At 40.9% G+C, this 26389-nt stretch overlaps 21 non-coding genes across 21 annotated transcripts; all 21 read right to left on the bottom strand.

The window, feature by feature from the left end:
• Positions 1-527: 527 nt before the first annotated feature.
• Positions 528-601, bottom strand: trnan-guu. Its single transcript has one exon. It is a non-coding gene; the product is annotated as a tRNA-Asn (tRNA).
• A 1087-nt stretch (positions 602-1688) lies between these two features.
• Positions 1689-1762, bottom strand: trnan-guu. Its single transcript has one exon. It is a non-coding gene; the product is annotated as a tRNA-Asn (tRNA).
• A 1064-nt stretch (positions 1763-2826) lies between these two features.
• trnan-guu lies at positions 2827-2900 on the bottom strand. The gene has a single exon. It is a non-coding gene; the product is annotated as a tRNA-Asn (tRNA).
• Positions 2901-4229: 1329 nt separating this feature from the next.
• trnan-guu lies at positions 4230-4306 on the bottom strand. Its single transcript has one exon. It is a non-coding gene; the product is annotated as a tRNA-Asn (tRNA).
• A 1294-nt stretch (positions 4307-5600) lies between these two features.
• On the bottom strand, positions 5601-5677 carry trnan-guu. Its single transcript has one exon. It is a non-coding gene; the product is annotated as a tRNA-Asn (tRNA).
• A 1019-nt stretch (positions 5678-6696) lies between these two features.
• trnan-guu lies at positions 6697-6770 on the bottom strand. The gene has a single exon. It is a non-coding gene; the product is annotated as a tRNA-Asn (tRNA).
• Positions 6771-7824: 1054 nt separating this feature from the next.
• On the bottom strand, positions 7825-7898 carry trnan-guu. Its single transcript has one exon. It is a non-coding gene; the product is annotated as a tRNA-Asn (tRNA).
• Positions 7899-8989: 1091 nt separating this feature from the next.
• Positions 8990-9063, bottom strand: trnan-guu. The gene has a single exon. It is a non-coding gene; the product is annotated as a tRNA-Asn (tRNA).
• Positions 9064-10156: 1093 nt separating this feature from the next.
• Positions 10157-10230, bottom strand: trnan-guu. The gene has a single exon. It is a non-coding gene; the product is annotated as a tRNA-Asn (tRNA).
• Positions 10231-11323: 1093 nt separating this feature from the next.
• trnan-guu lies at positions 11324-11397 on the bottom strand. Its single transcript has one exon. It is a non-coding gene; the product is annotated as a tRNA-Asn (tRNA).
• A 1093-nt stretch (positions 11398-12490) lies between these two features.
• trnan-guu lies at positions 12491-12564 on the bottom strand. The gene has a single exon. It is a non-coding gene; the product is annotated as a tRNA-Asn (tRNA).
• A 1093-nt stretch (positions 12565-13657) lies between these two features.
• On the bottom strand, positions 13658-13731 carry trnan-guu. The gene has a single exon. It is a non-coding gene; the product is annotated as a tRNA-Asn (tRNA).
• A 1093-nt stretch (positions 13732-14824) lies between these two features.
• trnan-guu lies at positions 14825-14898 on the bottom strand. The gene has a single exon. It is a non-coding gene; the product is annotated as a tRNA-Asn (tRNA).
• A 1093-nt stretch (positions 14899-15991) lies between these two features.
• On the bottom strand, positions 15992-16065 carry trnan-guu. Its single transcript has one exon. It is a non-coding gene; the product is annotated as a tRNA-Asn (tRNA).
• Positions 16066-17158: 1093 nt separating this feature from the next.
• Positions 17159-17232, bottom strand: trnan-guu. The gene has a single exon. It is a non-coding gene; the product is annotated as a tRNA-Asn (tRNA).
• Positions 17233-19156: 1924 nt separating this feature from the next.
• On the bottom strand, positions 19157-19230 carry trnan-guu. Its single transcript has one exon. It is a non-coding gene; the product is annotated as a tRNA-Asn (tRNA).
• A 1093-nt stretch (positions 19231-20323) lies between these two features.
• On the bottom strand, positions 20324-20397 carry trnan-guu. Its single transcript has one exon. It is a non-coding gene; the product is annotated as a tRNA-Asn (tRNA).
• A 1093-nt stretch (positions 20398-21490) lies between these two features.
• Positions 21491-21564, bottom strand: trnan-guu. The gene has a single exon. It is a non-coding gene; the product is annotated as a tRNA-Asn (tRNA).
• Positions 21565-22648: 1084 nt separating this feature from the next.
• On the bottom strand, positions 22649-22725 carry trnan-guu. The gene has a single exon. It is a non-coding gene; the product is annotated as a tRNA-Asn (tRNA).
• A 2254-nt stretch (positions 22726-24979) lies between these two features.
• On the bottom strand, positions 24980-25053 carry trnan-guu. The gene has a single exon. It is a non-coding gene; the product is annotated as a tRNA-Asn (tRNA).
• Positions 25054-26146: 1093 nt separating this feature from the next.
• Positions 26147-26220, bottom strand: trnan-guu. Its single transcript has one exon. It is a non-coding gene; the product is annotated as a tRNA-Asn (tRNA).
• Between the last annotated feature and the right edge of the window lie 169 nt (positions 26221-26389).

The raw sequence follows: 26389 nt of genomic DNA on the forward strand, positions 1-26389 counted from the left end.
CACAGAATGATCAAGCTATTGAGTAACAGAAGATCAGAGACCATTGACAGCCATTTTACCAGTAGGTATAGTAAGTTGTCATCTTTCATGTTCAACAACACACCAATCACATGTTACAACAGGAAACACAGCAGGTCAAAAGCAAGCTTACTGTAAGGCCAGGAAGGTCTTCCATATCACTAGAAATAGAAAGACAGCATCCCTGGGTGGGCTCAAATCACCAACTTTTAAATGAACAGTCTAACGCGCCAACAAATTGCACCACAGAGACTTGTGGTTATACTGACCCTCAGCAGGCCAAAGTCTCATGGAAGCTCACGCCAAGTCAGGAAGGGGAACTTCACAATCTGAAAAATGTCATCCCTGGGTGGTGTCAAAGCACCAACCTTTAGATTGACAGTCAAACACACTAACTGATTGCACGAGAGAGGCTTGTGTTGGCATTGACCCTCAGCACGGCAATTTAACAGGAATCTCATAACAGGACGTCACATCGACATCATGGAGCACAACAAACTGAAAACTGTCGTCCCTGGGTGGCCTCGAACCACCAACCTTTAGATTAACAGTCTAACGCGCTAACCAATTGCGCCACAGAGACTTGTGGTGTATATAATACTGACGCTAGATCGCTGGCCATTTGTGCTCTCATCCAACTGAACATGGAGTTTACGAAACAACAACACTTTGTTCCAATGGTTGTATTAACGTGCATCGAAAGTGCAGCAACATTTTCAAGGAAGTAGCCCTGTAGTTTTCTAATGTTTGTTAGCTTTTTGAATGGCCTTAAAAGGGAAAAGATGTAGCGCAATGTTCGTCAGCGCAACATTATATTAAAAGGCATCTGGCAGGAGTAAATTCAGCCACAATCACAAATATATTATGATAAATATATATTTTAAACAACTGCATTTTCACAAATGTAATACATAATCGCCAAGCCCATTCAAAAATAATTAGGGCACTGACTCCAGAAGAATGATGAAGGGGCTAGTCACTTTCATGGCGTATAGGCATACATTTACACACAAACACACTGGACCAACATTGTCCTTCTCGCGAGATAAATATAAATAATATGTTTTTTCATACCAGATTGACATCATTTACATTGTCATACTAGCCAGATTAATAAGAATAAATGATATGTTCCTTGGAGAACACAGAATGATCAAGCTATTGAGTAACAGAAGATCAGAGACCATTGACAGCCATTTTACCAGTAGGTATAGTAAGTTGTCATCTTTCATGTTCAACAACACACCAATCACATGTTACAACAGGAAACACAGCAGGTCAAAAGCAAGCTTACTGTAAGGCCAGGAAGGTCTTCCATATCACTAGAAATAGAAAGACAGCATCCCTGGGTGGGCTCAAATCACCAACTTTTAAATGAACAGTCTAACGCGCCAACAAATTGCACCACAGAGACTTGTGGTTATACTGACCCTCAGCAGGCCAAAGTCTCATGGAAGCTCACGCCAAGTCAGGAAGGGGAACTTCACAATCTGAAAAATGTCATCCCTGGGTGGTGTCAAAGCACCAACCTTTAGATTGACAGTCAAACACACTAACTGATTGCACGAGAGAGGCTTGTGTTGGCATTGACCCTCAGCACGGCAATTTAACAGGAATCTCATAACAGGACGTCACATCGACATCATGGAGCACAACAAACTGAAAACTGTCGTCCCTGGGTGGGCTCGAACCACCAACCTTTAGATTAACAGTCTAACGCGCTAACCAATTGCGCCACAGAGACTTGTGGTGTATAATAATACTGACGCTAGATCGCTGGCCATTTGTGCTCTCATCCAACTGAACATGGAGTTTACGAAACAACAACACTTTGTTCCAATGGTTGTGTTAACGTGCATCGAAAGTGCAGCAACATTTTCAAGGAAGTAGCCCTGTAGTTTTCTAATGTTTGTTAGCTTTTTGAATGGCCTTAAAAGGGAAAAGATGTAGCGCAATGTTCGTCAGCGCAACATTATATTAAAAGGCATCTGGCAGGAGTAAATTCAGCCACAATCACAAATATATTATGATAAATATATATTTTAAACAACTGCATTTTCACAAATGTAATATATAATCGCCAAGCCCATTCAAAAATAATTAGGGGACTGACTCCGGAAGAATGATGAACTGGCTAGTCACTTTTATGGCGTATAGGCATACATTTACACACAAACACACTGGACCAACATTGTCCTTCTCGCGAGATAAATATGAATAATACGTTTTTTCATACCAGATTGACATCATTTACGTTGTCATACTAGCCAGATTAATAAGAATAAATGATATGTTCCTTGGAGAACACAGAATGATCAAGCTATTGAGTAACAGAAGATCAGAGACCATTGACAGCCATTTTACCAGTAGGTATAGTAAGTTGTCATCTTTCATGTTCAACAACACACCAATCACATGTTACAACAGGAAACACAGCAGGTCAAAAGCAAGCTTACTGTAAGGCCAGGAAGGTCTTCCATATCACTATAAATAGAAAGACAGCATCCCTGGGTGGGCTCAAATCACCAACTTTTAAATTAACAGTCTAACGCGCCAACAAATTGCACCACAGAGACTTGTGGTTATACTGACCCTCAGCAGGCCAAAGTCTCATGGAAGCTCACGCCAAGTCAGGAAGGGGGACTTCACAATCTGAAAAATGTCATCCCTGGGTGGTGTCAAAGCACCAACCTTTAGATTGACAGTCAAACACACTAACTGATTGCACGAGAGAGGCTTGACCCTCAGCAAGTCAATTTAACAGGAATCTCACATCGACATCATGGAGCACAACAAACTGAAAACTGTCGTCCCTGGGTGGGCTCGAACCACCAACCTTTAGATTAACAGTCTAACGCGCTAACCAATTGCGCCACAGAGACTTGTGGTGTACATAATACTGACGCTAGATCGCTGGCCATTTCTGCTCTCATCCAACTGAACATGGAGTTTACGAAACAACAACACTTTGTTCCAATGGTTGTGTTAACGTGCATCGAAAGTGCAGCAACATTTTCAAGGAAGTAGCCCTGTAGTTTTCTAATGTTTGTTAGCTTTTTGAATGGCCTTAAAAGGGAAAAGATGTAGCGCAATGTTCGTCAGCACAACATTATATTAAAAGGCATCTGGCAGGAGTAAATTCAGCCACAATCACAAATATATTATGATAAATATATATTTTAAACAACTGCATTTTCACAAATGTAATATATAATCGCCAAGCCCATTCAAAAATAATTAGGGGACTGACTCCGGAAGAATGATGAACTGGCTAGTCACTTTTATGGCGTATAGGCATACATTTACACACAAACACACTGGACCAACATTGTCCTTCTCGCGAGATAAATATAAATAATATGTTTTTTCATACCAGATTGACATCATTTACGTTGTCATACTAGCCAGATTAATAAGAATAAATTATATGTTCCTTGGAGAACACAGAATGATCAAGCTATTGAGTAACAGAAGATCAGAGACCATTGACAGCCATTTTACCAGTAGGTATAGTAAGTTGTCATCTTTCATGTTCAACAACACACCAATCACATGTTACAACAGGAAACACAGCAGGTCAAAAGCAAGCTTACTGTAAGGCCAGGAAGGTCTTCCATATCACTAGAAATAGAAAGACAGCATCCCTGGGTGGGCTCAAATCACCAACTTTTAAATGAACAGTCTAACGCGCCAACAAATTGCACCACAGAGATTTGTGGTTATACTGACCCTCAGCAGGCCAAAGTCTCATGGAAGCTCACGCCAAGTCAGGAAGGGGGACTTCACAATCTGAAAAATGTCATCCCTGGGTGGTGTCAAAGCACCAACCTTTAGATTGACAGTCAAACACACTAACTGATTGCACGAGAGAGGCTTGTGTTGGCATTGACCGTCAGCACGGCAATTTAACAGGAATCTCATAACAGGTACAGGACGTCACATCGACATCATGGAGCACAACAAACTGAAAACTGTCGTCCCTGGGTGGGCTCGAACCACCAACCTTTAGATTAACAGTCTAACGCGCTAACCAATTGAAAAATGTCATCCCTGGGTGGTGTCAAAGCACCAACCTTTAGATTGACAGTCAAACACACTAAATGATTGCACGAGAGAGGCTTGTGTTGGCATTGACCCTCAGCAAGTCAATTTAACAGGAATCTCATAACAGGACGTCACATCGACATCATGGAGCACAACAAACTGAAAACTGTCGACCCTGGGTGGGCTCGAACCACCAACCTTTAGATTAACAGTCTAACGCGCTAACCAATTGCGCCACAGAGACTTGTGGTGTCTTTAATACTGACGAACATGGAGTTTACGAAACAACAACACTTTGTTCCAATGGTTGTGTTAACGTGCATCGAAAGTGCAGCAACATTTTCAAGGAAGTAGCCCTGTAGTTTTCTAATGTTTGTTAGCTTTTTGAATGGCCTTAAAAGGGAAAAGATGTAGCGCAATGTTCGTCAGCGCAACATTATATTAAAAGGCATCTGGCAGGAGTAAATTCAGCCACAATCACAAATATATTATGATAAATATATATTTTAAACAACTGCATTTTCACAAATGTAATACATAATCGCCAAGCCCATTCAAAAATAATTAGGGGACTGACTCCGGAAGAATGATGAAGGGGCTAGTCACTTTCATGGCGTATAGGCATACATTTACACACAAACACACTGGACCAACATTGTCCTTCTCGCGAGATAAATATAAATAATATGTTTTTTCATACCAGATTGACATCATTTACATTGTCATACAAGCCAGATTAATAAGAATAAATGATATGTTCCTTGGAGAACACAGAATGATCAAGCTATTGAGTAACAGAAGATCAGAGACCATTGACAGCCATTTTACCAGTAGGTATAGTAAGTTGTCATCTTTCATGTTCAACAACACACCAATCACATGTTACAACAGGAAACACAGCAGGTCAAAAGCAAGCTTACTGTAAGGCCAGGAAGGTCTTCCATATCACTAGAAATAGAAAGACAGCATCCCTGGGTGGGCTCAAATCACCAACTTTTAAATGAACAGTCTAACGCGCCAACAAATTGCACCACAGAGATTTGTGGTTATACTGACCCTCAGCAGGCCAAAGTCTCATGGAAGCTCACGCCAAGTCAGGAAGGGGGACTTCACAATCTGAAAAATGTCATCCCTGGGTGGTGTCAAAGCACCAACCTTTAGATTGACAGTCAAACACACTAACTGATTGCACGAGAGAGGCTTGTGTTGGCATTGACCGTCAGCACGGCAATTTAACAGGAATCTCATAACAGGTACAGGACGTCACATCGACATCATGGAGCACAACAAACTGAAAACTGTCGTCCCTGGGTGGGCTCGAACCACCAACCTTTAGATTAACAGTCTAACGCGCTAACCAATTGAAAAATGTCATCCCTGGGTGGTGTCAAAGCACCAACCTTTAGATTGACAGTCAAACACACTAAATGATTGCACGAGAGAGGCTTGTGTTGGCATTGACCCTCAGCAAGTCAATTTAACAGGAATCTCATAACAGGACGTCACATCGACATCATGGAGCACAACAAACTGAAAACTGTCGACCCTGGGTGGGCTCGAACCACCAACCTTTAGATTAACAGTCTAACGCGCTAACCAATTGCGCCACAGAGACTTGTGGTGTCTTTAATACTGACGAACATGGAGTTTACGAAACAACAACACTTTGTTCCAATGGTTGTGTTAACGTGCATCGAAAGTGCAGCAACATTTTCAAGGAAGTAGCCCTGTAGTTTTCTAATGTTTGTTAGCTTTTTGAATGGCCTTAAAAGGGAAAAGATGTAGCGCAATGTTCGTCAGCGCAACATTATATTAAAAGGCATCTGGCAGGAGTAAATTCAGCCACAATCACAAATATATTATGATAAATATATATTTTAAACAACTGCATTTTCACAAATGTAATACATAATCGCCAAGCCCATTCAAAAATAATTAGGGGACTGACTCCGGAAGAATGATGAAGGGGCTAGTCACTTTCATGGCGTATAGGCATACATTTACACACAAACACACTGGACCAACATTGTCCTTCTCGCGAGATAAATATAAATAATATGTTTTTTCATACCAGATTGACATCATTTACATTGTCATACAAGCCAGATTAATAAGAATAAATGATATGTTCCTTGGAGAACACAGAATGATCAAGCTATTGAGTAACAGAAGATCAGAGACCATTGACAGCCATTTTACCAGTAGGTATAGTAAGTTGTCATCTTTCATGTTCAACAACACACCAATCACATGTTACAACAGGAAACACAGCAGGTCAAAAGCAAGCTTACTGTAAGGCCAGGAAGGTCTTCCATATCACTAGAAATAGAAAGACAGCATCCCTGGGTGGGCTCAAATCACCAACTTTTAAATTAACAGTCTAACGCGCCAACAAATTGCACCACAGAGACTTGTGGTTATACTGACCCTCAGCAGGCCAAAGTCTCATGGAAGCTCACGCCAAGTCAGGAAGGGGGACTTCACAATCTGAAAAATGTAATCCCTGGGTGGTGTCAAAGCACCAACCTTTAGATTGACAGTCAAACACACTAACTGATTGCACGAGAGAGGCTTGTGTTGGCATTGACCCTCAGCACGGCAATTTAACAGGAATAGGACGTCACATCGACATGTCGTCCCTGGGTGGGCTCGAACCACCAACCTTTAGATTAACAGTCTAACGCGGTAACCAATTGCGCCACAGAGACTTGTGGTGTATTTAATACTGACGCTAGATCGCTGGCCATTTGTGCTCTCATCCAACTGAACATGGAGTTTACGAAACAACAACACTTTGTTCCAATGGTTGTGTTAACGTGCATCGAAAGTGCAGCAACATTTTCAAGGAAGTAGCCCTGTAGTTTTCTAATGTTTGTTAGCTTTTTGAATGGCCTTAAAAGGGCAAAGATGTAGCGCAATGTTCGTCAGCGCAACATTATATTAAAAGACATCTGGCAGGAGTAAATTCAGCCACAATCACAAATATATTATGATAAATATATATTTTAAACAACTGCATTTTCACAAATGTAATATATAATCGCCAAGCCCATTCAAAAATAATTAGGGGACTGACTCCGGAAGAATGATGAAGTGGCTAGTCACTTTTATGGCGTATAGGCATACATTTACACACAAACACACTGGACCAACATTGTCCTTCTCGCGAGATAAATATAAATAATATGTTTTTTCATACCAGATTGACATCATTTACGTTGTCATACTAGCCAGATTAATAAGAATAAATTATATGTTCCTTGGAGAACACAGAATGATCAAGCTATTGAGTAACAGAAGATCAGAGACCATTGACAGCCATTTTACCAGTAGGTATAGTAACTTGTCATCTTTCATGTTCAACAACACACCAATCACATGTTACAACAGGAAACACAGCAGGTCAAAAGCAAGCTTACTGTAAGGCCAGGAAGGTCTTCCATATCACTAGAAATAGAAAGACAGCATCCCTGGGTGGGCTCAAATCACCAACTTTTAAATGAACAGTCTAACGCGCCAACAAATTGCACCAAAGAGACTTGTGGTTATACTGACCCTCAGCAGGCCAAAGTCTCATGGAAGCTCACGCCAAGTCAGGAATGGGGACTTCACAATCTGAAAAATGTCATCCCTGGGTGGTGTCAAAGCACCAACCTTTAGATTGACAGTCAAACACACTAACTGACTGCACGAGAGAGGCTTGTGTTGGCATTGACCCTCAGCACGGCAATTTAACAGGAATAGGACGTCACATCGACATGTCGTCCCTGGGTGGGCTCGAACCACCAGCCTTTAGATTAACAGTCTAACGCGCTAACCAATTGCGCCACAGAGACTTGTGGTGTATTTAATACTGATGCTAGATCGCTGGCCATTTGTGCTCTCATCCAACTGAACATGGAGTTTACGAAACAACAACACTTTGTTCCAATGGTTGTGTTAACGTGCATCGAAAGTGCAGTAACATTTTCAAGGAAGTAGCCCTGTAGTTTTCTAATGTTTGTTAGCTGTTTGAATGGCCTTAAAAGGGCAAAGATGTAGCGCAATGTTCGTCAGCGCAACATTATATTAAAAGGCATCTGGCAGGAGTAAATTCAGCCACAATCACAAATATATTATGATAAATATATATTTTAAACAACTGCATTTTCACAAATGTAATATATAATCGCCAAGCCCATTCAAAAATAATTAGGGGACTGACTCCGGAAGAATGATGAAGTGGCTAGTCACTTTTATGGCGTATAGGCATACATTTACACACAAAAACACTGGACCAACATTGTCCTTCTCGCGAGATAAATATAAATAATACGTTTTTTCATACCAGATTGACATCATTTACGTTGTCATACTAGCCAGATTAATAAGAATAAATTATATGTTCCTTGGAGAACACAGAATGATCAAGCTATTGAGTAACAGAAGATCAGAGACCATTGACAGCCATTTTACCAGTAGGTATAGTAACTTGTCATCTTTCATGTTCAACAACACCAATCACATGTTACAACAGGAAACACAGCAGGTCAAAAGCAAGCTTACTGTAAGGCCAGGAAGGTCTTCCATATCACTAGAAATAGAAAGACAGCATCCCTGGGTGGGCTCAAATCACCAACTTTTAAATGAACAGTCTAACGCGCCAACAAATTGCACCACAGAGACTTGTGGTTATACTGACCCTCAGCAGGCCAAAGTCTCATGGAAGCTCACGCCAAGTCAGGAAGGGGGACTTCACAATCTGAAAAATGTCATCCCTGGGTGGTGTCAAAGCACCAACCTTTAGATTGACAGTCAAACACACTAACTGATTGCACGAGAGAGGCTTGTGTTGGCATTGACCCTCAGCACGGCAATTTAACAGGAATCTCATAACAGGTACAGGACGTCACATCGACATCATGGAGCACAACAAACTGAAAACTGTCGTCCCTGGGTGGGCTCGAACCACCAACCTTTAGATTAACAGTCTAAAGCGCTAACCAATTGCGCCACAGAGACTTGTGGTGTATTTAATACTGACGCTAGATCGCTGGCCATTTGTGCTCTCATCCAACTGAACATGGAGTTTACGAAACAACAACACTTTGTTCCAATGGTTGTGTTAACGTGCATCGAAAGTGCAGCAACATTTTCAAGGAAGTAGCCCTGTAGTTTTCTAATGTTTGTTAGCTTTTTGAATGGCCTTAAAAGGGCAAAGATGTAGCGCAATGTTCGTCAGCGCAACATTATATTAAAAGGCATCTGGCAGGAGTAAATTCAGCCACAATCACAAATATATTATGATAAATATATATTTTAAACAACTGCATTTTCACAAATGTAATATATAATCGCCAAGCCCATTCAAAAATAATTAGGGGACTGACTCCGGAAGAATGATGAAGTGGCTAGTCACTTTTATGGCGTATAGGCATACATTTACACACAAACACACTGGACCAACATTGTCCTTCTCGCGAGATAAATATAAATAATATGTTTTTTCATACCAGATTGACATCATTTACGTTGTCATACTAGCCAGATTAATAAGAATAAATTATATGTTCCTTGGAGAACACAGAATGATCAAGCTATTGAGTAACAGAAGATCAGAGACCATTGACAGCCATTTTACCAGTAGGTATAGTAACTTGTCATCTTTCATGTTCAACAACACACCAATCACATGTTACAACAGGAAACACAGCAGGTCAAAAGCAAGCTTACTGTAAGGCCAGGAAGGTCTTCCATATCACTAGAAATAGAAAGACAGCATCCCTGGGTGGGCTCAAATCACCAACTTTTAAATGAACAGTCTAACGTTCCAATAAATTCCACCAAAGAGACTTGTGGTTATACTGACCCTCAGCAGGCCAAAGTCTCATGGAAGCTCACGCCAAGTCAGGAATGGGGACTTCACAATCTGAAAAATGTCATCCCTGGGTGGTGTCAAAGCACCAACCTTTAGATTGACAGTCAAACACACTAACTGATTGCACGAGAGAGGCTTGTGTTGGCATTGACCCTCAGCACGGCAATTTAACAGGAATCTCATAACAGGTACAGGACGTCACATCGACATCATGGAGCACAACAAACTGAAAACTGTCGTCCCTGGGTGGGCTCGAACCACCAACCTTTAGATTAACAGTCTAACGCGCTAACCAATTGCGCCACAGAGACTTGTGGTGTATTTAATACTGACGCTAGATCGCTGGCCATTTGTGCTCTCATCCAACTGAACATGGAGTTTACGAAACAACAACACTTTGTTCCAATGGTTGTGTTAACGTGCATCGAAAGTGCAGCAACATTTTCAAGGAAGTAGCCCTGTAGTTTTCTAATGTTTGTTAGCTGTTTGAATGGCCTTAAAAGGGCAAAGATGTAGCGCAATGTTCGTCAGCGCAACATTATATTAAAAGGCATCTGGCAGGAGTAAATTCAGCCACAATCACAAATATATTATGATAAATATATATTTTAAACAACTGCATTTTCACAAATGTAATATATAATCGCCAAGCCCATTCAAAAATAATTAGGGGACTGACTCCGGAAGAATGATGAAGTGGCTAGTCACTTTTATGGCGTATAGGCATACATTTACACACAAAAACACTGGACCAACATTGTCCTTCTCGCGAGATAAATATAAATAATACGTTTTTTCATACCAGATTGACATCATTTACGTTGTCATACTAGCCAGATTAATAAGAATAAATTATATGTTCCTTGGAGAACACAGAATGATCAAGCTATTGAGTAACAGAAGATCAGAGACCATTGACAGCCATTTTACCAGTAGGTATAGTAAGTTGTCATCTTTCATGTTCAACAACACACCAATCACATGTTACAACAGGAAACACAGCAGGTCAAAAGCAAGCTTACTGTAAGGCCAGGAAGGTCTTCCATATCACTAGAAATAGAAAGACAGCATCCCTGGGTGGGCTCAAATCACCAACTTTTAAATGAACAGTCTAACGCGCCAACAAATTGCACCACAGAGACTTGTGGTTATACTGACCCTCAGCAGGCCAAAGTCTCATGGAAGCTCACGCCAAGTCAGGAAGGGGGACTTCACAATCTGAAAAATGTCATCCCTGGGTGGTGTCAAAGCACCAACCTTTAGATTGACAGTCAAACACACTAACTGATTGCACGAGATAGGCTTGTGTTGGCATTGACCCTCAGCACGGCAATTTAACAGGAATCTCATAACAGGTACAGGACGTCACATCGACATCATGGAGCACAACAAACTGAAAACTGTCGTCCCTGGGTGGGCTCGAATCACCAACCTTTAGATTAACAGTCTAACGCGCTAACCAATTGCGCCACAGAGACTTGTGGTGTATTTAACACTGACGCTAGATCGCTGGCCATTTGTGCTCTCATCCAACTGAACATGGAGTTTACGAAACAACAACACTTTGTTCCAATGGTTGTGTTAACGTGCATCGAAAGTGCAGCAACATTTTCAAGGAAGTAGCCCTGTAGTTTTCTAATGTTTGTTAGCTGTTTGAATGGCCTTAAAAGGGCAAAGATGTAGCGCAATGTTCGTCAGCGCAACATTATATTAAAAGGCATCTGGCAGGAGTAAATTCAGCCACAATCACAAATATATTATGATAAATATATATTTTAAACAACTGCATTTTCACAAATGTAATATATAATCGCCAAGCCCATTCAAAAATAATTAGGGGACTGACTCCGGAAGAATGATGAAGTGGCTAGTCACTTTTATGGCGTATAGGCATACATTTACACACAAACACACTGGACCAACATTGTCCTTCTCGCGAGATAAATATAAATAATATGTTTTTTCATACCAGATTGACATCATTTACGTTGTCATACTAGCCAGACTAATAAGAATAAATTATATGTTCCTTGGAGAACACAGAATGATCAAGCTATTGAGTAACAGAAGATCAGAGACCATTGACAGCCATTTCACCAGTAGGTATAGTAACTTGTCATCTTTCATGTTCAACAACACACCAATCACATGTTACAACAGGAAACACAGCAGGTCAAAAGCAAGCTTACTGTAAGGCCAGGAAGGTCTTCCATATCACTAGAAATAGAAAGACAGCATCCCTGGGTGGGCTCAAATCACCAACTTTTAAATGAACAGTCTAACGTGCCAACAAATTGCACCACAGAGACTTGTGGTTATACTGACCCTCAGCAGGCCAAAGTCTCATGGAAGCTCACGCCAAGTCAGGAAGGGGGACTTGACAATCTGAAAAATGTCATCCCTGGGTGGTGTCAAAGCACCAACCTTTAGATTGACAGTCAAACACACTAACTGATTGCACGAGAGAGGCTTGTGTTGGCATTGACCCTCAGCAAGGCAATTTAACAGGAATCTCATAACAGGTACAGGACGTCACATCGACATCATGGAGCACAACAAACTGAAAACTGTCGTCCCTGGGTGGGCTCGAACCACCAACCTTTAGATTAACAGTCTAACGCGCTAACCAATTGCGCCACAGAGACTTGTGGTGTATTTAACACTGACGCTAGATCGCTGGCCATTTGTGCTCTCATCCAACTGAACATGGAGTTTACGAAACAACAACACTTTGTTCCAATGGTTGTGTTAACGTGCATCGAAAGTGCAGCAACATTTTCAAGGAAGTAGCCCTGTAGTTTTCTAATGTTTGTTAACTTTTTGAATGGCCTTAAAAGGGCAACGATGTAGCGCAATGTTCGTCAGCGCAACATTATATTAAAAGGCATCTGGCAGGAGTAAATTCAGCCACAATCACAAATATATTATGATAAATATATATTTTAAACAACTGCATTTTCACAAATGTAATATATAATCGCCAAGCCCATTCAAAAATAATTAGGGGACTGACTCCGGAAGAATGATGAAGTGGCTAGTCACTTTTATGGCGTATAGGCATACATTTACACACAAACACACTGGACCAACATTGTCCTTCTCGCGAGATAAATATAAATAATACGTTTTTTCATACCAGATTGACATCATTTACGTTGTCATACTAGCCAGATTAATAAGAATAAATTATATGTTCCTTGGAGAACACAGAATGATCAAGCTATTGAGTAACAGAAGATCAGAGACCATTGACAGCCATTTTACCAGTAGGTATAGTAACTTGTCATCTTTCATGTTCAACAACACACCAATCACATGTTACAACAGGAAACACAGCAGGTCAAAAGCAAGCTTACTGTAAGGCCAGGAAGGTCTTCCATATCACTAGAAATAGAAAGACAGCATCCCTGGGTGGGCTCAAATCACCAACTTTTAAATGAACAGTTTAACGCGCCAACAAATTGCACCACAGAGACTTGTGGTTATACTGACCCTCAGCAGGCCAAAGTCTCATGGAAGCTCATGCCAAGTCAGGAAGGGGGACTTCACAATCTGAAAAATGTCATCCCTGGGTGGTGTCAAAGCACCAACCTTTAGATTGACAGTCAAACACACTAACTGATTGCACGAGAGAGGCTTGTGTTGGCATTGACCCTCAGCACGGCAATTTAACAGGAATCTCATAACAGGTACAGGACGTCACATCGACATCATGGAGCACAACAAACTGAAAACTGTCGCCCCTGGGTGGGCTCGAATCACCAACCTTTAGATTAACAGTCTAACGCGCTAACCAATTGCGCCACAGAGACTTGTGGTGTATTTAATACTGACGCTAGATCGCTGGCCATTTGTGCTCTCATCCAACTGAACATGGAGTTTACGAAACAACAACACTTTGTTCCAATGGTTGTGTTAACGTGCATCGAAAGTGCAGCAACATTTTCAAGGAAGTAGCCCTGTAGTTTTCTAATGTTTGTTAGCTTTTTGAATGGCCTTAAAAGGGCAAAGATGTAGCGCAATGTTCGTCAGCGCAACATTATATTAAAAGGCATCTGGCAGGAGTAAATTCAGCCACAATCACAAATATATTATGATAAATATATATTTTAAACAACTGCATTTTCACAAATGTAATATATAATCGCCAAGCCCATTCAAAAATAATTAGGGGACTGACTCCGGAAGAATGATGAAGTGGCTAGTCACTTTCATGGCGTATAGGCATACATTTACACACAAACACACTGGACCAACATTGTCCTTCTCGCGAGATAAATATAAATAATACGTTTTTTCATACCAGATTGACATCATTTACATTGTCATACTAGCCAGATTAATAAGAATAAATTATATGTTCCTTGGAGAACACAGAATGATCAAGCTATTGAGTAACAGAAGATCAGAGACCATTGACAGCCATTTTACCAGTAGGTATAGTAAGTTGTCATCTTTCATGTTCAACAACACACCAATCACATGTTACAACAGGAAACACAGCAGGTCAAAAGCAAGCTTACTGTAAGGCCAGGAAGGTCTTCCATATCACTAGAAATAGAAAGACAGCATCCCTGGGTGGGCTCAAATCACCAACTTTTAAATGAACAGTCTAACGCGCCAACAAATTGCACCACAGAGACTTGTGGTTATACTGACCCTCAGCAGGCCAAAGTCTCATGGAAGCTCACGCCAAGTCAGGAAGGGGGACTTCACAATCTGAAAAATGTCATCCCTGGGTGGTGTCAAAGCACCAACCTTTAGATTGACAGTCGAACACACTAAATGATTGCACGAGAGAGGCTTGTGTTGGCATTGACCCTCAGCACGTCAATTTAACAGGAATCTCATAACAGGTACAGGACGTCACATCGACATGATGGAGCACAACAAACTGAAAACTGTCGTCCCTGGGTGGGCTCGAACCACCAACCTTTAGATTAACAGTCTAACACGCTAACCAATTGCGCCACAGAGACTTGTGGTGTATTTAATACTGACGCTAGATCGCTGGCCATTTGTGCTCTCATCCAACTGAACATGGAGTTTACGAAACAACAACACTTTGTTCCAATGGTTGTGTTAACGTGCATCGAAAGTGCAGCAACATTTTCAAGGAAGTAGCCCTGTAGTTTTCTAATGTTTGTTAGCTGTTTGAATGGCCTTAAAAGGGCAAAGATGTAGCGCAATGTTCGTCAGCGCAACATTATATTAAAAGGCATCTGGCAGGAGTAAATTCAGCCACAATCACAAATATATTATGATAAATATATATTTTAAACAACTGCATTTTCACAAATGTAATACATAATCGCCAAGCCCATTCAAAAATAATTAGGGGACTGACTCCGGAAGAATGATGAAGTGGCTAGTCACTTTCATGGCGTATAGGCATACATTTACACACAAACACACTGGACCAACATTGTCCTTCTCGCGAGATAAATATAAATAATACGTTTTTTCATACCAGATTGACATCATTTACGTTGTCATACTAGCCAGATTAATAAGAATAAATTATATGTTCCTTGGAGAACACAGAATGATCAAGCTATTGAGTAACAGAAGATCAGAGACCATTGACAGCCATTTTACCAGTAGTTATAGTAACTTGTCATCTTTCATGTTCAACAACACACCAATCACATGTTACAACAGGAAACACAGCAGGTCAAAAGCAAGCTTACTGTAAGGCCAGGAAGGTCTTCCATATCACTAGAAATAGAAAGACAGCATCCCTGGGTGGGCTCAAATCACCAACTTTTAAATGAACAGTCTAACGCGCCAACAAATTGCACCACAGAGACTTGTGGTTATACTGACCCTCAGCAGGCCAAAGTCTCATGGAAGCTCACGCCAAGTCAGGAAGGGGGACTTCACAATCTGAAAAATGTCATCCCTGGGTGGTGTCAAAGCACCAACCTTTAGATTGACAGTCAAACACACTAACTGATTGCACGAGAGAGGCTTGTGTTGGCATTGACCCTCAGCACGGCAATTTAACAGGAATCTCATAACAGGTACAGGACGTCACATCGACATCATGGAGCACAACAAACTGAAAACTGTCGTCCCTGGGTGGGCTCGAACCACCAACCTTTAGATTAACAGTCTAACGCGCTAACCAATTGCGCCACAGAGACTTGTGGTGTATTTAATACTGACGCTAGATCGCTGGCCATTTGTACTCTCATCCAACTGAACATGGAGTTTACGAAACAACAACACTTTGTTCCAATGGTTGTGTTAACGTGCATCGAAAGTGCAGCAACATTTTCAAGGAAGTAGCCCTGTAGTTTTCTAATGTTTGTTAGCTGTTTGAATGGCCTTAAAAGGGCAAAGATGTAGCGCAATGTTCGTCAGCGCAACATTATATTAAAAGGCATCTGGCAGGAGTAAATTCAGCCACAATCACAAATATATTATGATAAATATATATTTTAAACAACTGCATTTTCACAAATGTAATATATAATCGCCAAGCCCATTCAAAAATAATTAGGGGACTGACTCCGGAAGAATGATGAAGTGGCTAGTCACTTTCATGGCGTATAGGCATACATTTACACACAAACACACTGGACCAACATTGTCCTTCTCGCGAGATAAATATAAATAATACGTTTTTTCATACCAGATTGACATCATTTACATTGTCATACTAGCCAGATTAATAAGAATAAATTATATGTTCCTTGGAGAACACAGAATGATCAAGCTATTGAGTAACAGAAGATCAGAGACCATTGACAGCCATTTTACCAGTAGGTATAGTAACTTGTCATCTTTCATGTTCAACAACACACCAATCACATGTTACAACAGGAAACACAGCAGGTCAAAAGCAAGCTTACTGTAAGGCCAGGAAGGTCTTCCATATCACTAGAAATAGAAAGACAGCATCCCTGGGTGGGCTCAAATCACCAACTTTTAAATGAACAGTCTAACGCGCCAACAAATTGCACCACAGAGACTTGTGGTTATACTGACCCTCAGCAGGCCAAAGTCTCATGGAAGCTCACGCCAAGTCAGGAAGGGGGACTTCACAATCTGAAAAATGTCATCCCTGGGTGGTGTCAAAGCACCAACCTTTAGATTGACAGTCAAACACACTAACTGATTGCACGAGAGAGGCTTGTGTTGGCATTGACCCTCAGCACGGCAATTTAACAGGAATCTCATAACAGGTACAGGACGTCACATCGACATCATGGAGCACAACAAACTGAAAACTGTCGTCCCTGGGTGGGCTCGAACCACCAACCTTTAGATTAACAGTCTAACGCGCTAACCAATTGCGCCACAGAGACTTGTGGTGTATTTAATACTGACGCTAGATCGCTGGCCATTTGTACTCTCATCCAACTGAACATGGAGTTTACGAAACAACAACACTTTGTTCCAATGGTTGTGTTAACGTGCATCGAAAGTGCAGCAACATTTTCAAGGAAGTAGCCCTGTAGTTTTCTAATGTTTGTTAGCTGTTTGAATGGCCTTAAAAGGGCAAAGATGTAGCGCAATGTTCGTCAGCGCAACATTATATTAAAAGGCATCTGGCAGGAGTAAATTCAGCCACAATCACAAATATATTATGATAAATATATATTTTAAACAACTGCATTTTCACAAATGTAATATATAATCGCCAAGCCCATTCAAAAATAATTAGGGGACTGACTCCGGAAGAATGATGAAGTGGCTAGTCACTTTCATGGCGTATAGGCATACATTTACACACAAACACACTGGACCAACATTGTCCTTCTCGCGAGATAAATATAAATAATACGTTTTTTCATACCAGATTGACATCATTTACATTGTCATACTAGCCAGATTAATAAGAATAAATTATATGTTCCTTGGAGAACACAGAATGATCAAGCTATTGAGTAACAGAAGATCAGAGACCATTGACAGCCATTTTACCAGTAGGTATAGTAACTTGTCATCTTTCATGTTCAACAACACACCAATCACATGTTACAACAGGAAACACAGCAGGTCAAAAGCAAGCTTACTGTAAGGCCAGGAAGGTCTTCCATATCACTAGAAATAGAAAGACAGCATCCCTGGGTGGGCTCAAATCACCAACTTTTAAATGAACAGTCTAACGCGCCAACAAATTGCACCACAGAGACTTGTGGTGTATTTAATACTGACGCTAGATCGCTGGCCATTTGTGCTCTCATCCAACTGAACATGGAGTTTACGAAACAACAACACTTTGTTCCAATGGTTGTGTTAACGTGCATCGAAAGTGCAGCAACATTTTCAAGGAAGTAGCCCTGTAGTTTTCTAATGTTTGTTAGCTTTTTGAATGGCCTTAAAAGGGCAAAGATGTAGCGCAATGTTCGTCAGCGCAACATTATATTAAAAGGCATCTGGCAGGAGTAAATTCAGCCACAATCACAAATATATTATGATAAATATATATTTTAAACAACTGCATTTTCACAAATGTAATATATAATCGCCAAGCCCATTCAAAAATAATTAGGGGACTGACTCCGGAAGAATGATGAAGTGGCTAGTCACTTTCATGGCGTATAGGCATACATTTACACACAAACACACTGGACCAACATTGTCCTTCTCGCGAGATAAATATAAATAATACGTTTTTTCATACCAGATTGACATCATTTACATTGTCATACTAGCCAGATTAATAAGAATAAATTATATGTTCCTTGGAGAACACAGAATGATCAAGCTATTGAGTAACAGAAGATCAGAGACCATTGACAGCCATTTTACCAGTAGGTATAGTAACTTGTCATCTTTCATGTTCAACAACACACCAATCACATGTTACAACAGGAAACACAGCAGGTCAAAAGCAAGCTTACTGTAAGGCCAGGAAGGTCTTCCATATCACTAGAAATAGAAAGACAGCATCCCTGGGTGGGCTCAAATCACCAACTTTTAAATGAACAGTCTAACGCGCCAACAAATTGCACCACAGAGACTTGTGGTTATACTGACCCTCAGCAGGCCAAAGTCTCATGGAAGCTCACGCCAAGTCAGGAAGGGGGACTTCACAATCTGAAAAATGTCATCCCTGGGTGGTGTCAAAGGACCAACCTTTAGATTGACAGTCGAACACACTAACTGATTGCACGAGAGAGGCTTGTGTTGGCATTGACCCTCAGCACGTCAATTTAACAGGAATCTCATAACAGGTACAGGACGTCACATCGACATCATGGAGCACAACAAACTGAAAACTGTCGTCCCTGGGTGGGCTCGAACCACCAACCTTTAGATTAACAGTCTAACACGCTAACCAATTGCGCCACAGAGACTTGTGGTGTATTTAATACTGACGCTAGATCGTTGGCCATTTGTGCTCTCATCCAACTGAACATGGAGTTTACGAAACAACAACACTTTGTTCCAATGGTTGTGTTAACGTGCATCGAAAGTGCAGCAACATTTTCAAGGAAGTAGCCCTGTAGTTTTCTAATGTTTGTTAGCTGTTTGAATGGCCTTAAAAGGGCAAAGATGTAGCGCAATGTTCGTCAGCGCAACATTATATTAAAAGGCATCTGGCAGGAGTAAATTCAGCCACAATCACAAATATATTATGATAAATATATATTTTAAACAACTGCATTTTCACAAATGTAATACATAATCGCCAAGCCCATTCAAAAATAATTAGGGGACTGACTCCGGAAGAATGATGAAGTGGCTAGTCACTTTCATGGCGTATAGGCATACATTTACACACAAACACACTGGACCAACATTGTCCTTCTCGCGAGATAAATATAAATAATACGTTTTTTCATACCAGATTGACATCATTTACGTTGTCATACTAGCCAGATTAATAAGAATAAATTATATGTTCCTTGGAGAACACAGAATGATCAAGCTATTGAGTAACAGAAGATCAGAGACCATTGACAGCCATTTTACCAGTAGTTATAGTAACTTGTCATCTTTCATGTTCAACAACACACCAATCACATGTTACAACAGGAAACACAGCAGGTCAAAAGCAAGCTTACTGTAAGGCCAGGAAGGTCTTCCATATCACTAGAAATAGAAAGACAGCATCCCTGGGTGGGCTCAAATCACCAACTTTTAAATGAACAGTCTAACGCGCCAACAAATTGCACCACAGAGACTTGTGGTTATACTGACCCTCAGCAGGCCAAAGTCTCATGGAAGCTCACGCCAAGTCAGGAAGGGGGACTTCACAATCTGAAAAATATCATCCCTGGGTGGTGTCAAAGCACCAACCTTTAGATTGACAGTCGAACACACTAACTGATTGCACGAGAGAGGCTTGTGTTGGCATTGACCCTCAGCACGTCAATTTAACAGGAATCTCATAACAGGTACAGGACGTCACATCGACATCATGGAGCACAACAAACTGAAAACTGTCGTCCCTGGGTGGGCTCGAACCACCAACCTTTAGATTAACAGTCTAACACGCTAACCAATTGCGCCACAGAGACTTGTGGTGTATTTAATACTGACGCTAGATCGCTGGCCATTTGTGCTCTCATCCAACTGAACATGGAGTTTACGAAACAACAACACTTTGTTCCAATGGTTGTGTTAACGTGCATCGAAAGTGCAGCAACATTTTCAAGGAAGTAGCCCTGTAGTTTTCTAATGTTTGTTAGCTGTTTGAATGGCCTTAAAAGGGCAAAGATGTAGCGCAATGTTCGTCAGCGCAACATTATATTAAAAGGCATCTGGCAGGAGTAAATTCAGCCACAATCACAAATATATTATGATAAATATATATTTTAAACAACTGCATTTTCACAAATGTAATACATAATCGCCAAGCCCATTCAAAAATAATTAGGGGACTGACTCCGGAAGAATGATGAAGTGGCTAGTCACTTTCATGGCGTATAGGCATACATTTACACACAAACACACTGGACCAACATTGTCCTTCTCGCGAGATAAATATAAATAATACGTTTTTTCATACCAGATTGACATCATTTACGTTGTCATACTAGCCAGATTAATAAGAATAAATTATATGTTCCTTGGAGAACACAGAATGATCAAGCTATTGAGTAACAGAAGATCAGAGACCATTGACAGCCATTTTACCAGTAGTTATAGTAACTTGTCATCTTTCATGTTCAACAACACACCAATCACATGTTACAACAGGAAACACAGCAGGTCAAAAGCAAGCTTACTGTAAGGCCAGGAAGGTCTTCCATATCACTAGAAATAGAAAGACAGCATCCCTGGGTGGGCTCAAATCACCAACTTTTAAATGAACAGTCTAACGCGCCAACAAATTGCACCACAGAGACTTGTGGTTATACTGACCCTCAGCAGGCCAAAGTCTCATGGAAGCTCACGCCAAGTCAGGAAGGGGGACTTCACAATCTGAAAAATATCATCCCTGGGTGGTGTCAAAGCACCAACCTTTAGATTGACAGTCAAACACACTAACTGATTGCACGAGAGAGGCTTGTTTTGGCATTGACCCTCAGCACGGCAATTTAACAGGAATCTCATAACAGGTACAGGACGTCACATCGATATCATGGAGCACAACAAACTGAAAACTGTCGTCCCTGGGTGGGCTCGAACCACCAACCTTTAGATTAACAGTCTAACGCGCTAACCAATTGCGCCACAGAGACTTGTGGTGTATTTAATACTGACGCTAGATCGCTGGCCATTTGTACTCTCATCCAACTGAACATGGAGTTTACGAAACAACAACACTTTGTTCCAATGGTTGTGTTAACGTGCATCGAAAGTGCAGCAACATTTTCAAGGAAGTAGCCCTGTAGTTTTCTAATGTTTGTTAGCTGTTTGAATGGCCTTAAAAGGGCAAAGATGTAGCGCAATGTTCGTCAGCGCAACATTATATTAAAAGGCATCTGGCAGGAGTAAATTCAGCCACAATCACAAATATATTATGATAAATATATATCTTAAACAACTGCATTTTCACAAATGTAATATATAATCGCCAAGCCCATTCAAAAATAATTAGGGGACTGACTCCGGAAGAATGATGAAGTGGCTAGTCACTTTCATGGCGTATAGGCATACATTTACACACAAACACACTGGACCAACATTGTCCTTCTCGCGAGATAAATATAAATAATACGTTTTTTCATACCAGATTGACATCATTTACATTGTCATACTAGCCAGATTAATAAGAATAAATTATATGTTCCTTGGAGAACACAGAATGATCAAGCTATTGAGTAACAGAAGATCAGAGACCATTGACAGCCATTTTACCAGTAGGTATAGTAAGTTGTCATCTTTCATGTTCAACAACACACCAATCACATGTTACAACAGGAAACACAGCAGGTCAAAAGCAAGCTTACTGTAAGGCCAGGAAGGTCTTCCATATCACTAGAAATAGAAAGACAGCATCCCTGGGTGGGCTCAAATCACCAACTTTTAAATGAACAGTCTAACGCGCCAACAAATTGCACCACAGAGACTTGTGGTTATACTGACCCTCAGCAGGCCAAAGTCTCATGGAAGCTCACGCCAAGTGAGGAAGGGGGACTTCACAATCTGAAAAATGTCATCCCTGGGTGGTGTCAAAGCACCAACCTTTAGATTGACAGTCAAACACACTAACTGATTGCACGAGAGAGGCTTGTGTTGGCATTGACCCTCAGCACGGCAATTTAACAGGAATCTCATAACAGGACGTCACATCGACATCATGGAGCACAACAAACTGAAAACTGTCGACCCTGGGTGGGCTCGAACCACCAACCTTTAGATTAACAGTCTAACGCGCTAACCAATTGCGCCACAGAGACTTGTGGTGTATTTAATACTGACGCTAGATCGCTGGCCATTTGTACTCTCATCCAACTGAACATGGAGTTTACGAAACAACAACACTTTGTTCCAATGGTTGTGTTAACGTGCATCGAAAGTGCAGCAACATTTTCAAGGAAGTAGCCCTGTAGTTTTCTAATGTTTGTTAGCTGTTTGAATGGCCTTAAAAGGGCAAAGATGTAGCGCAATGTTCGTCAGCGCAACATTATATTAAAAGGCATCTGGCAGGAGTAAATTCAGCCACAATCACAAATATATTATGATAAATATATATCTTAAACAACTGCATTTTCACAAATGTAATATATAATCGCCAAGCCCATTCAAAAATAATTAGGGGACTGACTCCGGAAGAATGATGAAGTGGCTAGTCACTTTCATGGCGTATAGGCATACATTTACACACAAACACACTGGACCAACATTGTCCTTCTCGCGAGATAAATATAAATAATACGTTTTTTCATACCAGATTGACATCATTTACATTGTCATACTAGCCAGATTAATAAGAATAAATTATATGTTCCTTGGAGAACACAGAATGATCAAGCTATTGAGTAACAGAAGATCAGAGACCATTGACAGCCATTTTACCAGTAGGTATAGTAACTTGTCATCTTTCATGTTCAACAACACACCAATCACATGTTACAACAGGAAACACAGCAGGTCAAAAGCAAGCTTACTGTAAGGCCAGGAAGGTCTTCCATATCACTAGAAATAGAAAGACAGCATCCCTGGGTGGGCTCAAATCACCAACTTTTAAATGAACAGTCTAACGCGCCAACAAATTGCACCACAGAGACTTGTGGTTATACTGACCCTCAGCAGGCCAAAGTCTCATGGAAGCTCACGCCAAGTGAGGAAGGGGGACTTCACAATCTGAAAAATGTCATCCCTGGGTGGTGTCAAAGCACCAACCTTTAGATTGACAGTCAAACACACTAACTGATTGCACGAGAGAGGCTTGTGTTGGCATTGACCCTCAGCACGGCAATTTAACAGGAATCTCATAACAGGACGTCACATCGACATCATGGAGCACAACAAACTGAAAACTGTCGACCCTGGGTGGGCTCGAACCACCAACCTTTAGATTAACAGTCTAACTTGCTAACCAATTGCGCCACAGAGACTTGTGGTGTATTTAATACTGACGCTAGATCGCTGGCCATTTGTACTCTCATCCAACTGAACATGGAGTTTACGAAACAACAACACTTTGTTCCAATGGTTGTGTTAACGTGCATCGAAAGTGCAGCAACATTTTCAAGGAAGTAGCCCTGTAGTTTTCTAATGTTTGTTAGCTGTTTGAATGGCCTTAAAAGGGCAAAGATGTAGCGCAATGTTCGTCAGCGCAACATTATATTAAAAGGCATCTGGCAGGAGTAAATTCAGCCACAATCACAAATATATTATGATAAATATATATCTTAAACAACTGCATTTTCACAAATGTAATATATAATCGCCAAGCCCATTCAAAAATAATTAGGGGACTGACTCCGGAAGAATGATGAAGTGGCTAGTCACTTTCATGGCGTATAGGCATACATTTACACACAAACACACTGGACCAACATTGTCCTTCTCGCGAGATAAATATAAATAATACGTTTTTTCATACCAGATTGACATCATTTACATTGTCATACTAGCCAGATTAATAAGAATAAATTATATGTTCCTTGGAGAACACAGAATGATCAAGCTATTGAGTAACAGAAGATCAGAGACCATTGACAGCCATTTTACCAGTAGGTATACTAACTTGTCATCTTTCATGTTCAACAACACACCAATCACATGTTACAACAGGAAACACAGCAGGTCAAAAGCAAGCTTACTGTAAGGCCAGGAAGGTCTTCCATATCACTAGAAATAGAAAGACAGCATCCCTGGGTGGGCTCAAATCACCAACTTTTAAATGAACAGTCTAACGCGCCAACAAATTGCACCACAGAGACTTGTGGTTATACTGACCCTCAGCAGGCCAAAGTCTCATGGAAGCTCACGCCAAGTCAGGAAGGGGGACTTCACAATCTGAAAAATGTCATCCCTGGGTGGTGTCAAAGCACCAACCTTTAGATTGACAGTCGAACACACTAACTGATTGCACGAGAGAGGCTTGTGTTGGCATTGACCCTCAGCACGTCAATTTAACAGGAATCTCATAACAGGTATAGGACGTCACATCGACATCATGGAGCACAACAAACTGAAAACTGTCGTCCCTGGGTGGGCTCGAACCACCAACCTTTAGATTAACAGTCTAACACGCTAACCAATTGCGCCACAGAGACTTGTGGTGTATTTAATACTGACGCTAGATCGCTGGCCATTTGTGCTCTCATCCAACTGAACATGGAGTTTACGAAACAACAACACTTTGTTCCAATGGTTGTGTTAACGTGCATCGAAAGTGCAGCAACATTTTCAAGGAAGTAGCCCTGTAGTTTTCTAATGTTTGTTAGCTGTTTGAATGGCCTTAAAAGGGCAAAGATGTAGCGCAATGTTCGTCAGCGCAACATTATATTAAAAGGCATCTGGCAGGAGTAAATTCAGCCACAATCACAAATATATTATGATAAATATATATTTTAAACAACTGCATTTTCACAAATGTAATACATAATCGCCAAGCCCATTCAAAAATAATTAGGGGACTGACTCCGGAAGAATGATGAAGTGGCTAGTCACTTTCATGGGGTATAGGCATACATTTACACACAAACACACTGGACCAACATTGTCCTTCTCGCGAGATAAATATAAATAATACGTTTTTTCATACCAGATTGACATCATTTACGTTGTCATACTAGCCAGATTAATAAGAATAAATTATATGTTCCTTGGAGAACACAGAATGATCAAGCTATTGAGTAACAGAAGATCAGAGACCATTGACAGCCATTTTACCAGTAGTTATAGTAACTTGTCATCTTTCATGTTCAACAACACACCAATCACATGTTACAACAGGAAACACAGCAGGTCAAAAGCAAGCTTACTGTAAGGCCAGGAAGGTCTTCCATATCACTAGAAATAGAAAGACAGCATCCCTGGGTGGGCTCAAATCACCAACTTTTAAATGAACAGTCTAACGCGCCAACAAATTGCACCACAGAGACTTGTGGTTATACTGACCCTCAGCAGGCCAAAGTCTCATGGAAGCTCACGCCAAGTCAGGAAGGGGGACTTCACAATCTGAAAAATATCATCCCTGGGTGGTGTCAAAGCACCAACCTTTAGATTGACAGTCAAACACACTAACTGATTGCACGAGAGAGGCTTGTGTTGGCATTGACCCTCAGCAAGGCAATTTAACAGGAATCTCATAACAGGTACAGGACGTCACATCGACATCATGGAGCACAACAAACTGAAAACTGTCGTCCCTGGGTGGGCTCGAACCACCAACCTTTAGATTAACAGTCTAACGCGCTAACCAATTGCGCCACAGAGACTTGTGGTGTATTTAATACTGACGCTAGATCGCTGGCCATTTGTACTCTCATCCAACTGAACATGGAGTTTACGAAACAACAACACTTTGTTCCAATGGTTGTGTTAACGTGCATCGAAAGTGCAGCAACATTTTCAAGGAAGTAGCCCTGTAGTTTTCTAATGTTTGTT

This window comes from Oncorhynchus mykiss, unplaced genomic scaffold (assembly GCF_013265735.2).
Source record: "Oncorhynchus mykiss isolate Arlee unplaced genomic scaffold, USDA_OmykA_1.1 un_scaffold_322, whole genome shotgun sequence".
Lineage (NCBI taxonomy): Eukaryota > Metazoa > Chordata > Actinopteri > Salmoniformes > Salmonidae > Oncorhynchus > Oncorhynchus mykiss.